This window comes from Engraulis encrasicolus, chromosome 9 (assembly GCF_034702125.1).
Source record: "Engraulis encrasicolus isolate BLACKSEA-1 chromosome 9, IST_EnEncr_1.0, whole genome shotgun sequence".
Classification (NCBI taxonomy): Eukaryota; Metazoa; Chordata; class Actinopteri; order Clupeiformes; family Engraulidae; genus Engraulis; species Engraulis encrasicolus.
Genome location: NC_085865.1, coordinates 44,043,694 through 44,061,193, shown reverse-complemented (window position 1 = coordinate 44,061,193; position 17,500 = coordinate 44,043,694). Strand labels below are relative to the sequence as shown.

The 17,500-nt window shown below is 44.4% G+C and overlaps 1 protein-coding gene across 5 annotated transcripts in view; it reads left to right on the top strand.

Annotated features, from left to right (window-relative positions):
- The first annotated feature begins 3,568 nt into the window (after positions 1-3,568).
- zfhx4 (zinc finger homeobox 4) overlaps positions 3,569-17,500 on the top strand; it is a 113,464-nt gene continuing 99,532 nt past the window's right edge. For 2 of the 5 annotated variants that reach the window (XM_063207209.1, XM_063207205.1), the window contains exon 1: positions 3,569-3,915. The gene's annotated coding sequence lies outside the window, so the exon portion shown is untranslated. The other 3 variants (XM_063207206.1, XM_063207208.1, XM_063207207.1) reach the window with 3 other exon arrangements.

The following is a 17,500-nucleotide window of genomic DNA, read 5'->3' as shown; positions in this document are numbered from 1 at the left end:
GTTAGAAATGATTTTTGCCACGTGTTCGCAAATTCCCTGTGTTTTGAGTAACATTAGGCTACCAAACAAATAATCGTTTGTCACCTTATGTATTATACAAAACAACAAGAAGGTAAAATGATATTAAAGCCTACCGGCGAAAACAAGGATTGCACAAAAGTGTTCATATTCGTGGAATCATAAAAATATGGCAAAAGAGCAATCATTTGCTCCTCATTAAAATCGCTGAAATTGTATGGCATCTGTGAGTGATTGTGGAATATGAAATTAAAGTTAGATAAGTCAGCATTGAGGGAGGCAGCAGCCTATCCCCAACTTCTTTCCCATTTTCTCAGCCGGCATCAGTGCGCTCCTTTCTATTCAATGACAATGTGCCAAATCTAGGCATTTTGACAGGAGTTTCCATATGCTATAAGAGGAGCATCAGAGAAGAAGAAAGAACACGGGATACTCTCTAATACCAAAGGTAGTTCTTGTTTTATATTTATTCCTGCTGGGCTTTCTTTTAATTGCGCTTTGGAGACACAATATTAGCAGTTGTAACATTAGAAAGAAAGTAAATTTATCGATGTCTGGTGTGTCGGTTTGCTACGGAAAACACAAATCAGAGGAAAGTACTCCCTGGGTTTTTAATGCATAAAGGTGGCATTTTCAACCATTTTCCTTTTTTATTTTGTTTTATAGAATAATATTTTAACTAGGCGAATTATAATGCAAGACATGTTAATATTGCATGCACTCTCTGGACTCTGGGCGCTTTTGTTTATTATGATATTCTGGATTTTCACCTGCACAACTTCACCGCTTTCACCCAAAGATAGATATCGATTTCAGTTGTTTTCAGTTGTCATAATATTGCGTTATGACATACACAATATTGAAATCCAAATATATATTTTTACCTGCAATGGTTTTGTGGATTAGAGCATGGCTACAAACATTGGGCCTTTCCCCTCAAGCCTCTATTTCTGAAAGTTTTGCCATTTGTAAGGTTTGTTGTGTGCTGAGTGCTTAGTTATTGTTTTCATACAATATATTTCTGCCGGTTTTGTGGTGGTGGAGAGAGGGTCTCTCTGTGACAAAACATGACCTCTCATCCCCAGAGGGCGCCAGGCGTTTTCCCCAAACCCTTTATCCCGAAGGAGGGACACGCTTATGCACATGGAACTTCATCAAGTTAAACAAAATGGAAAAATATCAGGTTTTAAACTGTTGTTGCCTATAGGACATTTAAACCATTGTGGATAAGGACGTGTGTACCTGTGGTAGCAATCTTTTTTTAATAGTAATACACGCAATGAATGACAAGGTATCATAACCTGAATATAGAGCATTATATTTTTTATTTTGTATGAAATATATCTGGCAATTCTACAGTAAATTCATTGCAAATGTAGAAAATGTGTCGAAACACTACAAAGTGGTTCTGTCAGAAGATGGATACTGGACTGTCACGGCAAAATAATCAGATATGACCTAATTTCACAAACGTGTGCGTAAAAGTGCGTAAAATAGGCTAACGGCATACGGGGGCAAGCAAATACACCTCCACTCACAGAATACAAAAATATTAATCTCTATGTGGTTAAAGATGCTACATATTGAAATGAAGCGCAATAATGGTTAACCCGGTCTTGGAGGGCTAAAGAACCAGAGGAGAGGTAGCAGCAGGCAAGGAAAGGAGGGTGGAGACAGAAGCACACAGACGTTATCACTTTTAAATTCTTACTTTGTCCATTTGTACATAGAACATCTATTCAAAGTCTTGTTAAAGATGTTTTCCAGTAACGCCACATTATGCAATCATTACATCAGTCAGCATGCACAAATATACTTGCAAAAGACGGCATCTCTTTAAAATCAATAGTTTCAAAGTCCTCCGCACGCAGAACACTGGATAGATGCACTCGTCAACATTTGCAAACATTACAACAACCTTTACTCCAACGTAGTGAGTTTACATTAAAGTAGATGTGCGGCGGGACTGTCTCTGTCACTGCCTTGCCGGGCTCCGGTCCTTGTCTATTCCCTTGTCCTAATGAGGGCTCACAAGGGGGCTGGCAGCACGATTCCCCGGAGGACAAGCAGCCATGAGTCGGAGAGAAAAAGTAACGCCTCCGCTGACCATCTTTCGCCCCGCCAAAGACGGACAGAATCCGTGGCACACCGATTCTAACACCGCACTGAAGGACTTTGCCTCGGTGCTGCCTCTGTATTGCTAGCATCCTTATCGTGAGATCCGGAAAGCTAGCTCACTCAATTCACCTCCTTCGATTTTTTCATAAAGGAGAGGCGATCTCTTGATTTTTCCCCCGATTAACATCTTGTAGGGTCTTCTCTCGATAGCCACCATTAGTAGACTAAAACAGTGAGACGACACCAAGGATTCCTGCTAGAAAATCCAGGTCTTAGGTACACAAATATGCCCATAGTGCCTCTGATTTTGTATTTGATATAAAATATCGCCACATAGCTGAATCCCCCTTTACTCCACCAAAGGCCATGCTCTTTCAGTGGGACAGGCCTGGTGGTGCTGTTTCATTTTCACATTGAACATATGAACATAAACAAGAGAGCATAATTCTGAGTAAACTCAAGTTGTGTGCATTTACACTTTGCATCTACATGTACATGCATCGCCATGCATAACCAACTATTTACTCATGGAAGGCAGGCTGTGCGATGAATAAACTGTGTCCAGTTATGTATCAGCCATGCTCACAGTAAATCACAAAAATATAACTATATCTATGTATAATTACTTCTAGATTTTATTAGGATAACATCAGATTTATTAAACTGTTATTACATGATTTTGTGCCATACCGTGCGTATTTACTGCGTAATTGTCAAAAGCCTTTATTTTAGTCGCATGGCGGTCTGGATTAAAAAAATGACATGAATTGTAATATATGGAATGTTTACATTTATCTATAATTCATTTCAAGGTTAGCTGTTTAAAATCAAACTAAGTTTGCTGAAAAGATAGCCGGTTGATTCACTGGTGACTGCCAACCAACAGTTAAGCTGTGGCTACTTTCGTGCGCTTTAACAGATGATAGGATAGGCAACAGAATAGTGTTTAAATAATTGTGAAAATATTTGATGTAATGACATTTTATTCAAAAAGCATCATAAAACTATAGTTCCGCGTAGGGTAAATATGCTGCCAATGGTAGAGACGCGCACAGCACCCTGGCTTCCATCCTCGCTCACGCCCGCATCCTCCAGCACCGTATCTATTTGTTATTTTCATCTTGAGTCAAAAACATGACTTGTGTTTGAAAGTCAAGAAATATTCATGCATGCATTGTTAAGAATGACGTTCATCAATTTGGTATAGCCAACCAAAAGATGTCCCCTCTCTATTAGATCGTTTCTGAATATCTGGCCGGCGCTGCCCTACGGCTCTCCAAGTTGAAACAGCGCGTCATTTGCTATGTGGAGACTGTTGATCACCTCGCTAATTACGCCTCTCTCTCTCTCTCTATTGCTCTCTCTCTCTCTCTCCCTCCCTCCCTTGCTCACTCCCCCTCTCTCTCTCTCATTCCCAGAGTGCATATCGGGAATAGACACACAAAGACATGCGCACTCAACTTAATCAGCCATTTTTTTAAACAGGGCTAAAACGATAATAATTAGCAGAATAAAGACATATCGGATTTTCATTTCCTTTCCTTCTTTCCTCAACCCCGTCACAACCTTAACAGCCAGGCAACCGTCGACACTCTCAAATCGCCCGGACCCAAAGGATCGCTTCTTCATTCTCTCGCCATTCGCATTTTAATTTTTTCCAATAAAGTTGGAGGATTATTTTTCTTTTTCCATTGTTACACACTTTCGCCTACCCTGGATGTGGTTCTCTTTACTAACGGTATAGCGGAGAAGAAGCGGAGGGATCTGCGGGGGAAGAAAGTAAGTTTTTTTTCCAGCTTTAACTTTTATTGAGTAGTTGGTGTTAAATTTAGGTCGCGTATTGATTATCTTTCTTTGTTGATTCCGCAGAATCTTTGACATCCCTTTCTCAGAATACGGCATTAGTGAGACTTTCTCGACATTCATCTACCTTTTAAAATCTGTTTAGTTTATTTAAACCGGTTACGCCGTGCTATTAAGAACAAACTGTCAGTAGCCTACAGTACGTGGACAACCGAGAATGACAGCAAACCCGTAGTCATTCTATTCTCAAAGTTCATTTACGCGTCTATTTGTGATATTTTGCCTTTTCCCCGTTATCATACCTGGCGGTATGATTTGTTTTAGAGAGACGGCGCATTGTTAATTATTAATCCTCAAAGTAGTGGTCCGATTTCACGTTCGTGTCGGTTTTCTCCCTTTTCGGTCAAGAGTTGGACTCTGCTTTTGTACAGCTATTAGCTTGCTGGAACAGAAATGCTTTGATCTTGTCTGATAGTCCTTTGTGGGCATCTCGACCCAGCTATGAGGCGGAATCTTTTGAAACAATGTCGCTTGAAACAGGCAACATTCGGAGCACGCAGCCTACTCTAATAACACTTTGGCGAAACAGTGTCGCGACGTGCCGGGGATTCAGGCATGTGAATACGGGGCTGTCGCTTTCAGCGGTAGTCGGTGTCGGTGATCAAGGATTCCCTCATACGAAGCCATTTGCATCCAACATATCACTCGGTATACATCTGCTATTACCTGCTGCGTGCAAAGGAGTTTCCCTTTACCGCGGCGTGGATGTCTGTGTCGCCGAGAAAAGAGACCGATAGGAGGAATAGAACTCTAACATCAGGCAGGTCCCACCAAGACAACAACTCCGGGGATCTTAAGTGTCTGGCATTGAAAATGGGCAGATAAAAACACGACGTTTTCATACGATCATCAACCCTAGTTCCCATTTTACTTCAGTCTTCTTCCCGTAAGTTCCATTTTGCTGCTTATTCCCTTTTCTCGTATCATGTTTCCCATTCAACGACTTGTCCTTGCAGATGGTCGTGTGATTCCACGGATTCGTAAACTTCTACGTGTTATTGTTTTTTTTAGGTATAATCGTAACATTGGACATAGGGCAAGATAGGGGAAACCTAGGGTGTCTTGGCTTTTAGGTTGATGGTTAGTTTCAGACTGAGTCTTGGCTCCGATTGGAACGCGACAGTGACAAGGGCATCGATCGCTTGCATTGAGAGCCCAGAAAAAAACAGGGCAGGAGGGGAGCACAACACAAACCCCGGTATGTAGCGGTGTGTGTAAGGGCTCCGGCGCTCCGTATCATGTGCTGGAGACATGGCTTATTTTCCAGGATTTTTGTGGGTCTTTACGCATCCTTTTTATGGATTTATCACTTCTATGTTTTGTTCATTTTATAGAAAATTAGATAAGCATCAAAAGGCAAATAATTCATTTGTTTAGTTTGGGAATAGATGCGTAATAGATGCGGATGTACTATAGACTGTTTTACTCAAATGGAAAATTATTTTCCACCCGAGAATTGGATTTTATTCCAAATGTGGATTTAAAGGACTGTATATTTTTAATGTTTTACCTGTACCTCTTTAAAGCCTCTTGTAATACTGCTAGTATTAGTGCGTCTGGTATTATTACCATTGTTATATATTTTTTGTAAACACAGCCCTTGCTTGTTTATTGTGTGTTGATTTATTTATAAATAGCCAGTGCAGAAGCTGTTTTTATTTGTCAAAGAGCTTGTTTCATTTTAGTGGAAAGATTAAACTTGTCTTGTTTTTGGTTTTACCTCTGCCTTGGCGTTGGTGTGCATATTTTTTGTTGAAGTGTGTGTTTGGTGGCACGCTATCATGGCCTAAAGATGTTCTGTTAGGTTTGCACAGTGGCTAACATCTTAACTGTAAATGTTGTGAGATATGTCGTTGGATGGGAATCAATACATAGGTGTTCTCAAAATAATTGAGGATGCATTGATCCACCAGCATATTGCTTTGGAAGTACATCAGAATAATGTGTTTGTCCTTGTGACTTTAGCTGTAAAGGTACTGTGCGTTATCTGCATGCTCTGTGTCTTGGTTATAGTCTGGTGTGTGTGTGTGTGTGTGTGTGTATGCGTGCGTGTGTGCGTGCGTTGGTGTGTGTGCGTGCATGTGTGTGTGTGTGTGTGTGTGTGTTTGGTGTGTGTGTAGAGAGAGCCATGGAGAGGCATCTTTTGTGTCTCCTAACCTCCGTGTTTATTTTCTGATGGCTAAATGGGGCACAGATGACGGCTAGGGTGAATGGGATGTAGCAAAGTCAGCCAGCAAAAGCACCTGATGGCGAAAAGTTGTGTATAGACTCATCTCCATGCTCTGTATGGAAAAGAGACAGTGAGGCTCAGGCTTTAGGCTTCCACAAAGTGTCATTTCCACAGAGCCAAATTGCCGTCTGCCTATATGACATTAATGTGCAAATCAATATTTCAGGGATTAAATTTCCCTCCTTCATTTTTTATGGTTTCCACCTCAATAAGTCCCGGGTCCAGTACGGACCTTTACCGTAAAGCGTAAGAGGGAAAGAGGACGAGAGAGGCTTGCATCAAGCCTGTCTTGTTGCTTCGCTCAGTAGGCTGCGTCCTCGAAAGCCTCCCCAATGGCGGCGTGGTGGCGGATGACAGTCACAGTCTTGTGGCACTCGGTTGTCCATATATTAATTCTTATCTGAATGCATATGTCCTTACATGGCGGCTCCTAGACTCTTAAACGGCCTTTCTATATCCCGCTCTCTCTCTGTGGCCAACCAACATGCATGCGTACAGACATACACACTTGTGTACACTTGCGTACACAGATCCACACATGCAGCATCTTTCTGTGTCATTACGCTCTCATCTCTCTCTCTCTCTCTCTCTCTCTCTCTCTCTCTCTCACACACACACACACACACACACACACACACACACACACACACACACACACACTCTCACACATGTACTCGCACACACAGGCACAGCATATATTATGCATTCATTGATAAACAGAATACACTCGCTTCCATTAAATATGTGTCTCCCTGAATTTTTTTGATGAGGTCAGAAAGCAAAGAATTAAAATCGCCTTGTAGTCAGGGCCAAGAAAGGCGCCTTGTAGATGAAAAAGATGATTTTTTCCCCCCTCTCTGAAAATGCAAGAAAAAGCAACGCGTCCTGCAAAAAGCACTGTACAGTCTTCCATTGTGCCAGCCATGCATGCTGCTCGACTGCCTGTGTGTGGAAATTCATTATCTCATTCCGTTTCCGATGTCACGGGGGTTAGCTTTATTTTCTGTTTTCTTAAGAGCTGACACCCATCGTGGGGCCTTTTTCCCCTTCTTCTGCTTCTTCTCCCCCCTCCAGCCCCTGTGTGTGTGTGTGTGTGTGTGTGTGTGTGTGTGTGTGTGTGTGTGTGTGTGTGTGTGTGTGTGTGTGTGTGTGTGTGTGTGTGTGTGTGTGTGTGTGTGTGTGTGTGTGTGTGTGTGTGTGTGTGTGTGTGTGTGCCCTTGCCCGGCTTCTCTGTCTGTCATTAGGTGTTTGTTTTCTGTTCCTCCTGTACCATCTGGTTCCATGTTTCCTGGACACACACACACACACACACACACACACACACACACACACACACACACACACCTGCATGAAATTCATATGTGATACACATTTTTTTTTCTTTCCTTCCTTTCCACCACTCGGGTCTCTCTTTCTCTTTCTCTCCGTCGTCTCTTTCTTCCCTTCATCTTTTTGAACAGCCTCGCTTAATTTAGCCGGCTAAAAAGGAACGCAACATGGAGGCAGGACAAAGGCCTCTTTAATCTGCTCCATGGCTTTTTGATTTCTCTGAAGATTCCTGTCTATTACGCTCTCCAAAGGGCCGGCCATTGCAGGGGTTTCAGGGTGCTCTGTTTTCTTTTTTTTCTTCCTCTTCTTCTTTTCTTTTCTTCCCCTTTTTCATGCCAGCTTCTTTATTCTGCTCCACGCACATGATGCAAATGTCAACCACCTCGATGTATGGCTGTTTAGTAGAATGTGGCATTCCTACATTTTTATGTTTACATCTGAAAACGTTTTGTCGCCCCTTTTTTTACAATTCTTTTGATGTGATACAAGCAAGAAGTCCATGGCCGGTCATTTCACTGATTTAAGTATGGATTTATGAAATTCATAAAGCTGTAATACGAGTGTCTGCTTACGTGCATTCCACTGTTATGGCCATAGATAGATAGCGACGGAAAATTATCACATTGTTGTCCGAGGAACTGTGGGCCCTCTGTTGTCGTCGGCCCAATTGAATTTAGTCCAGTTAGGATGCATCAGAACATGCCCTGATGTATATGAGAGAGAGAGAGTGTGTGTGTGTGTGTGTGTCAGTATTTGTTTGTGTGCGCTCATGTGTATGTGTGCGCGCTCATGTAGGCTTGTGTGTGTGCGTGTGCGTGTGTGTATGTGTGCATGGAGGGAGTGTAGTTTTGGTGTGGGTAGTGTAGGGTGCTCTATGAGTGGAGGGAGGGGTGTGTGTGTGTGTGTAGTCTGTGTGAGTTGGCTTGTGGGTGGGTGGGGGTGGAAAGCTGAGAAGTCAGGGAGCTGGCTTAATGTATTAAGTGGGGGGGGCTTTTTGTGTGTTGGCCCCGAGGCTGTACCATAACACGCGGGGGCTCTCCTCTCCTCTCCCCGCTCAGAGGCAAGTCTGAAGGGTTAAACACTTGGCCGGGGTTCAAGCCTGGCAGCGCCTGGGGATAGCACAGCGAGAGCATGTACATGCTTCATGTAATTAGCGATTAATTATATTAACATATGCAAATTGTCGACTCGCAAGGTTTGTTCAGCTGGCCGGGGATCAGCTGCCCGCCCCCACAAACGGCTCATTGTTCCCGGGCAAATAATGGAGCTCGACGGCTCGGGGATTGTGGAAAAGGCATCACCAGCTATCTAATTTGAAGTCGGACCCAAAGCATAAATTTCATTAGTCTCCATGGAGACTTGCTTAATTGTGCTGAGTAATGCACACACACCCCCCTCACCGCCCCCTCTCAATCCCCCCACATGACCCTCTGCCCCTCCTCCTTCACCGCCTCCCAGCCTCTGTCAAACACCACCCCCCCCTCCCTAAAGTAAAAGAAAGAAAAAGGGCTGTGAGCTTAATCCACCTCACAGCGACACTTGTTTACACGTGTTGCCAACCCGTGTGTGGTTGTCATTTGCATATGCAAATATGCTGTCTTTTTTGGTTGACCTGCCGCCCCCCCATCCGCCAAACCCCTCTTCAAACCCCTCTACCACCCCTCTTCCACACCCCCTCTTCCCCCTCCCCTTCTCTCTCTCTTCTCTTGGCTCAGCTTCTTATGCACGTGGAAGACAATGGGCCTGTGGTCGGATGGAGAATTAAGGGACGTACGGCAGCCTAGCCTAGCGATACAGCATCAGCCTATGGCAGCGCTGTTTCATAATGCCCCTCTGATTAATAGATCAGCTTCTCTCTCTCTCTCTCTCTCTCTCTCTCTCTCTCTCTCTCTCTCTCTCTCTCTCTCTCTAGACCCTGACTGGCTGAAGTCAAGAGAGAGAGGGTCAGTGCGGGAAAGAGTTTTTCCATAGCAGCGAAAAGTGCTGTTCCCTTCCCTTAGGCTAATTGAATAACACGCTTAAAGCCAATCCATTATAAAAAAGAAGGGAAAACACACAAGCACGAGCATAAACACACACACACACACACACACACACACACACACACACACACACACACACACACACACACACACACACACACACACTTATCTTAAATAATCTGTAGTTTTTCTCCAGTCGCCCAAGATGACAGGGACAGTTGATGAGACACTGGTTCCTCTGCATTAATCTTATTTTCAGGGAAAAAATAAATAATGCAAAAAATAATAATAGCATTTTGGACGGGTATGTAAACTGATATAATTGCTCTGCAGCAGGGAGGAATGGGGAAAAGGGGGTTTATATGAGTTTGAAAGCATCCGAAAAGGATTAGCATTGCTTTGCATAATGCACAGCCACCCCTCTGAAAAGAAGGGCCCGTTGAATGGTTGACTGGGTGGCTAAGATGAAAGGAAAAGATGAAAATGCTTGCCTCTTTTTCCTCTCTTCCCCTTTTTATTCCCGGGGTCCTGGCTCCATCTCTCTCTCCCCAAAGATGTGTTTGTCGAGGACTTGAGACAACAAGCGGACCGGCTCATATTTCTGGAGCCTCCCGAGATGCGGGCAGATTTTGTAAGTCACGTGAAGCAATATGTATGGTAATGAGCGAGACAGCCACTGGTAAATATGGGGCTCCTTTTAGCCGTAGCGTAGCGTAGCGGCACAGCGCACACACGGAATAACGGGGAGGGGGAGAGGAAAAAAAATGGATGAGCGTGTCTTGACGCAGAAAACATTACAGGCATTGTTCTAATGGAGCACAGTTGCCTGCCTTTCCCGCCAGGAGAAATGCCAAGATGGGGAGGAGAGAATCAAGATCTGTAAGTCAATTAATCCTGTTGACAGTGCTGTTAAAAAATTGGGGCTTTTTCTATACAAGGGCACAACAACATACAGAGAAAACAAGTGTAGCCTCAAGATGTTGGCAGCAAGGTTATTTCTGTTGCTCTTATTGTTTTGTATTTGTGTTTGGTTTTTGTTGTTGTTTTGTTTTCTTCCGTCCGTTTCCGTGTGTACCCTGAGAACATCAGTTGAAGATGTGGGGTTGGGATGCACTGAACTGGTCTCTGTGTGACGTTAGTCCCGACTGCCACTTGGGGAGGTGTAGAGAGGAGCAGCATCATTACTGTCCCCTCTCTCTCTGTGTCTCTCTGTGTCTCTCTGTGTGTCTCTCTCTCTCTCTCTCTCTCTCTCTCTCTCTCTCTCTCTCTCTCTCTCTCTCTCTCTCTCTCTCTCTCACACTCTTCCTCCCTGTCTCCCCCCCTGCCTCTCTCTCTCTCTCTCTCTCTCTCTCTCTCTCTCTCTCTCTCTCTCTCTCTCTCTCTCTGTATGGAAATGATCTTGTGGCCGAGCATTAGGCGGTGACAAAAAGAATCGTCCCCATGTTGTTTGTGTTGTTTTCCACTAGGTCAGGGTCCTTTTTCACTGACCTTTTGTGCATCATAACTAGCCTCTTTTTTTCAAATGCAAATTTTTTTTATGGAAAAGAGAGCCGGCCGAGGGGAAGTGCAGCGTTTTCGGACAAAGCAGCCTTTTCTCTTCTCTGCCTTCTCCCCCGTGATGAGAGCAACTTAATAGTTCCTCCTCGTCAATAGGAGGTAAAAAAAACTCTCTCTCTCTCTCTCTCTCCCTCTCCCTCTCTCTCTCTCTGCTCCACTCTGTGTCGATCTTTCAAAAGATGACACAGCCATTCTCTTTTAACCCCCTCATGCTCAAGACATGAAAGATGCTCCTCGAAGGACCGTTTAGTGTTTTTTTGAGTCCCGCTTTTCTTTACTTTTCTTTTTTGGCCGAGCTGGAGTGGATTGCGCAGTTGAGACCTTGTCCTGGCAAGCTTGTCTGGCTGGACTGGGTTGAGCAGAGCGAGAGTAGAGCGTAGAGCAAAGGGGCTTTGACATACTTTACCAGATGTTGACTTTCAGCGTGGCTGCCAAAGGAAACTTGTATGCAGCAGAGTGTCCCTTTCACCCCTGTAGGATTGTCTCCACTCTGCTTAGATGCATCCCGAAAAACTGCCCCCCCTCCTTTTTTTTTTACTTTTTATTTTGGAGGGGGTAAGAGGAGACTAACAGATTTACTGATGATGCCTTGTACAAAGCGATGATGAGGACAGCTGTGCGTTTGTGTTTTTTTTTCTTTTCCTTTTTCTTTTTTGAGAATTAGCCTTTTTTCTTAAGGAGTAGGAGTGGGGAGAGTGTTATGGGAAAGACTTGTTATGGAGAGGAAATGTAATTTCTGTCCTTACTGAAAACTTTCATTATTGAACAGAGTTATCTAAATGTTTTTGTTGGTGTTGGGCCGCGGCCAGCCGGGATAGCGTTTCTCCCTCTGTCAGTCCGCGCCTCTTCGGAATAGAGGGGATTCCCCCCCCACCCCCCATCCCTCCATCACTAAAACCACCCCCGCCACCCCCCGTTTTCTCAAGCTCACCATCATTCGCATGAGCCATCTTTGCTCGGGACATTTAAATGAATAGCAGTAGATTGAGGATTTGTATATATGCATTTATTTTCCTGTAAAAGACAAGCAGCATTCTCCGAGGCACTGGTGTGATGGAGAATTGATGCTAAGCTTTCTCCTGTGCGCCTCGTCTTACCCCAAATGATTTCAGCTTGGTGATTTCATTCCATCCCTCATTCTCTGTCTGTCTAGCTCTACCCTCTCTCCCTCTCTCTCTCTCTCCCTCTCTCCAGTGAGCTCAGGTTAAAGTATGGGAGCGAGATCTTTCTTATGTAAACCCAGCTGTGTTCATTTAATCTGGCAGCGTCCAGTTCCCCCTCGCTCCTGTCTCAGTAAGTGTGTCCGCGGGTTCCTGACGAATCAGGGTTGCTGATCCAGACACGACCCAACCTCACCGCACTGGCTCTCTCCCTGCGCTGGCGAGCAAGGCAGGCAGGCAGGAGCGCTGCCTCCAGGGTCAAGGGTCACAGAGGTCGTGCTATTACAGGCTGTGAGGACTTGCACTTTCACTGTGCGGTCCAGTCACTCACCATGCAGGGGCCAGGGTTGGCTTAGTGCTGGGCGATGTTGCAGAGCCTGTGACATCCTCCTTACTTCCTGAAACAGCACTGTAGTAGTAGGCTACGAGGGCTAACAAAGCTCTGGTACAGTATTTCAAGTATTCAAGGATTCAAGGATTCGAGGATATTTATTTGTCATGTAGCCTACATAGAGACACTTTCGTGGCACTTGTAATGAAATGCATGGCCGGTGCAAAACAAATGTGCAGAAGAAGGGTGAAGAAGAAATAAAATAAAAATAAAAGGTGTGTGTGTGTGTGTGTGTATGTGTGTGTGTGTGTTCAATCAAAGTAATTAGGAGGAATTCAGTAAGCAATTGGCATGAGGAAAAAAGCTCTTTCTCTGTCTCTCAGTTCTAGCTCTGTGACAGCACAGTCGCCTTCCAGATCTCAGTTTTTTTAATAGTCCATTATTCAAAAAACAGTCCATGCTATTGTGCATTCTCTCAGTGCCTTGATAAGTCACTTGCGTTCCATTTGCGCTTGCTGTGTAGATGTTAAACCATGTTGTTTATTTTAACAGAGACATTGTTATGGGATTTAATATGTACAATTTTACAGGTGCTGAAAGGTTGAAGAACCCTACGTGTTTGCGTGCTGAATAGTAAGGTGTTACTGACAGAGCAGAGTCTTTTGGGGCTGTGGTGTATGGTCTTGTTTGTATTTATTAGTTTTTTGTTCTATGTCTGTTTTTTTAAAACAGGAGGACATGTCATAACATGTTGGACGAACAGTCTTTTATTTTCTCCCAAAGACCAGACTGCAAGTCACCTTTGTGAATTTTAACGAGGCTTGTCGCACAACGTTTTTAAAGCAAGGAACAGACACAATGTTTAGTCTGTAATACATATGTATGATGACCGGGGCCGTGCTGCTTGAAGAATTACACACACACACACACGCACACAACTTTCCAGGAAATACATCCGCAGACGAATTCTTCGTAAAAAGCACACACTCACTAACTCTCAGGGGGGATCAAAGTCATGTAAAGCAAAGACACATTAAAAGTCTGTATTACTACAGTCCAGATGCAGCAGAGATACATCGTCCAGTCCAGCAGTCGGTCCTGATGGTTTTCCTGCCAACAGTAAAGTGCTGTAGCCTCCTCAATGGCCAAAATGGCAGCCATCAGCATGTGTGTCATTTGCGTGTGTGTGTGTGTGTGTCATTGTGTGTGTGTGTGTGTGTGTGTGTGTGTGTGTGTGTGTGTGTGTGTGTGTGTGTGTGTGTGTGTCATTGTGTGCGTGCGCGTGTGTGCGTGTGTCAGTGTGTGTCATTTCCTCGTACAAGGCCTCTTGTGGCGTCTCCCGGGTCTCTCTGATCTCATAATATATGTATACGCCATGCAGACATGCCGGATTGTGCTGCACATTTTCAAAGCCAATTGGCTTTGGATAACAAGCCATTATTAGCGATCATGAGAGGGTTGCAGGGCTAATTAAATATGTATGACTGTAGTGTCTTAAGTGTACAGATAAATGAGTGCCGGCCCTAATGAATATGCAACATGCACAGTTATCCTTGGCCGTAATGAAAAGAGGATATTAATACAGCAACCACTCCACCTGACTGTCGGCCTGCCTGACTGGCTATCTGCTGGCACTGCTGCCTCGCTGGAGTGTGCGTGCGTCCGTGCTCATGTGTGTGTGACAGAGAGACAGAGAGAGAGAAAGAGAGAGTGAATGAGTGAGAGAGAGAGTGAGTGTGTGTGTGTGTGTGCATGTGCGTGTGTGTGCTAAGATATGTGTGGGTGGACGTGTGTGTGGAGAAGATATGTATCTGTGTGTGCTCATGCCTGTAGAGAAAGGATCTTTCCAGACACACACGCACACACACACAGACAGGCGAGCGTGCGTATGTACACTAACCCGGTTGGGCCCAGTGTTTGTGTAGGGTGGAGGGTGAGCACTACTCCAGCAGTCCCAGGAGAGGTATTTAGTTAATACTAGACTCCTCATATCCTGTGGCAGTCTAGGCCCCGACCGGGTCCCCGCTCCTCTCCGCTCAGACCCTGGGCCGTACGAGGAATCATCTCTAATTATTTGCTTTAAAGAAGTTTAGACTTTCCAGTGCCACGGACGAACAGAGACCTTTCTGGTCGTATCCTAATAGGTCATCTTGTCATCACGTTTAATGATGTGTAAATGGTTTGGTTGTAGCAGGAGGCTAGACTAGCCGGGGTAATTTTGCTGGAATTTGGCATGGGGACCGGCTCCGCGGAAGGTGACGCGGGATGCTAAGGAAGGGCTGCTCGTGTGTATTTTTGTAAAGAAATGCCTTTTAAGCGGTCGTAAAAGGAAGAAACGTTATTTTTTTCTTTTCTATCCATTATGGGTTTAAACTATGGGGTCGTTTAGTCGTTCCTCTTGGTCCGATTTTTTTTCTCTCTCTGTGGAAAAGTCAGATACCCATGTCACGCATCCATCTGAAAACTTTTATGGACAATTTTAAGAAAAGTGCCGAAAGTTCAAAAGTGAAATAGAACTATATATTTTTTTACAGTGTGTCTCTCACTCCCCCTCTGAAATTGTACGAAGGAACCATTAGGGGAAATTGAGGTCCATTTGGGGTATTCCACAGAAAATCAAATCTAAGGCTTACAAAAAGATCTGGTGACGCATACTAATACGCTACGGGTAATTTTCTAAAAAATATTCTTTTCAAAGAGAGAGAAGGAGGTACACACACACACACACACACACACACACACACACACACACACACACACACACACACATACACACACACACACACACACACATGCACACACACATAAACTCTGTGTGATACTTCATGTCTTGTTTGTTGTCGTTACTCATTGGTGTTTGACAACAAAAAACACATTTTGTTGGCATCAAGGTCTAGAGATCGTGTGCTCTACTTTCTTTTTTCCAGCGTTTCCATATTTTTGTTTTTGTTCTGCCAACAATGCCTCGCTTGATGTATTTGTGTTGGGTTTGTTTTTGTTTGTTTTTTTTCTTTCATCTTGTTTTTGTTCGGGGGTGGGTCATCATTGACACCCCCCACTGGATGCAGTAGCAGTGCTGGTCATGATGGCTGTAGAGTCACTTTGCTCGGCATCCTCCATCTTCCACTCCTCTTCTTCTCTTCTCCCCTCTTTTCTTTTGTCCTCCCTTATATTCTTCTCTTCTCTTCTCTTCTCTTCTCTTCTCTTCTCTTCTCTTCTCTTCTCTTCTCTTCTCTTCTCTTCTGCTCTCCTCTCTGGTCCATTGCTCTCCTCTCCTTCCCTGTCTCCTCTCCTCTCTACCCCCTCCTCCCTCCCTCCTCTCCTCTCCTCTCCTCCCCTCTTGCTCCTCTGATAATATGTTTGCGGTGGAGGAGACGCAGGCTGCCGGGGCTTTCCGACGGCATCTGTGAAAATAAGCCGTAATTCCTGTAATATTGCACTCGCTCACTCGCCGCGCTCTGCTCTCTCTCTCTCTCGCTCTCTCTCTCTCTCTCTCTCTCTCTCTCTCTCTCTCTCTCTCTCTCTCTCTCTCTCTCTCTCTCTCTCTCTCCTCTTCCTTGCCAAACCTAGGCTCCACTGAGCTGTGCCCTCCTTTCATCTCTGACATGGATCTTCCCCGGTCCAAATTAATGAATCGAGCCTTTCTTTTCTTCAAAATATGATTATTTTTCAAATGTTACTTTTCATATTTTTTTTTTGTTGAACCCATTGTAAATGGGATTTGTAGGTACGGATGCCAGCAAACTGTGGAATTTATATTGGAGAGTAAATTTGATTCATAGTTCGCAAGACATGGGGGTTGATTTGATAATGGAATATTTTGCCCCTAATCGGAATCTATGCTAATTGCAGCTGACAGTTGTTTATTTGGAGAGCAACCCAATTAAAACATAAATGTGTGTACTCTCCTCTCTTTCCGTCATTTCTCTGTGTCCCCTTTTTCATCTAAGTAATGACCCAATGATGGCAAAGAAAACAAATGTTTTTTTTCCTTCCTCTTTCTTTCTTTTTCTTTTTTTCCCCCAGTCTTAGCGGAGGGTAAACTCGCAACAGCTGTCAGAAATGAGTTTGTTTAAAAAAGCAAATGCGTTTCTTTCTTTTCTTTTTTTTTGGTCTAAAGTTCATTTCAGTTGGAGCTCTGTAATTAAATAGAGTCCCCAACCTTAAGTTAATTAGTAATTCCCTGGGTCCAGAGCGGAGCTGCAGGGAGACATGGTGATCTGCAAGTCTAGCTCAGACATATTAGGACGTCAGCAGCCGGCAGTAGTCTCCTGATACGACACAAGAGAGCCCATTTACAAGAAGAATTCACCCGTTGGTGCGAGGAATTGTTTTGACAGGGGTTTTTGTTTTGTTGCTGAAGTTATTTGCAGATTATTCTCTCTTTTTTTTCTCGTCGTCCTGCTGCTGAAATATGTCCTAGGGAAGAGAGGAATGCTGAAACTGCGCTCTTCCCTAACAGTATTGGAATGCATAAGCGGATACCTGTGCGCCCTGTGATTATATTTATGAAGATAATTAGAGGGACAGGCGGTCCTGTGAGCATAGTCTTTAGGGCTTTATTGTAGCTGTGGGAAAATGACAGCACTGGGGAAAGGTCAGCGCGACTGACTAACAAAATGGCTCCACAATTAGACATGGTGGCTCCCGCACGTCTTTAAAAACACATAGCTCTCTCTCTCTCTCTCTCTCTCCCCTAGTCAGGGCCGCCTGTTCTGTGCTGTGCTGTGCAGTGCTGAGCTGTGTGCGTGTGGAGCGGCGTTTAGCACCGTCCGCATACCGCTGGGCGACGACCACTACTGCGGATGAGGAACTGCATGAGGCGTCCAGGCACGCAGCACCTGTTCTCTTAAAACGAGAGAGGGGGGGGGGATGTCTGGGTCGCCGTGTTCTAATGTGTTGTTAAATGTCG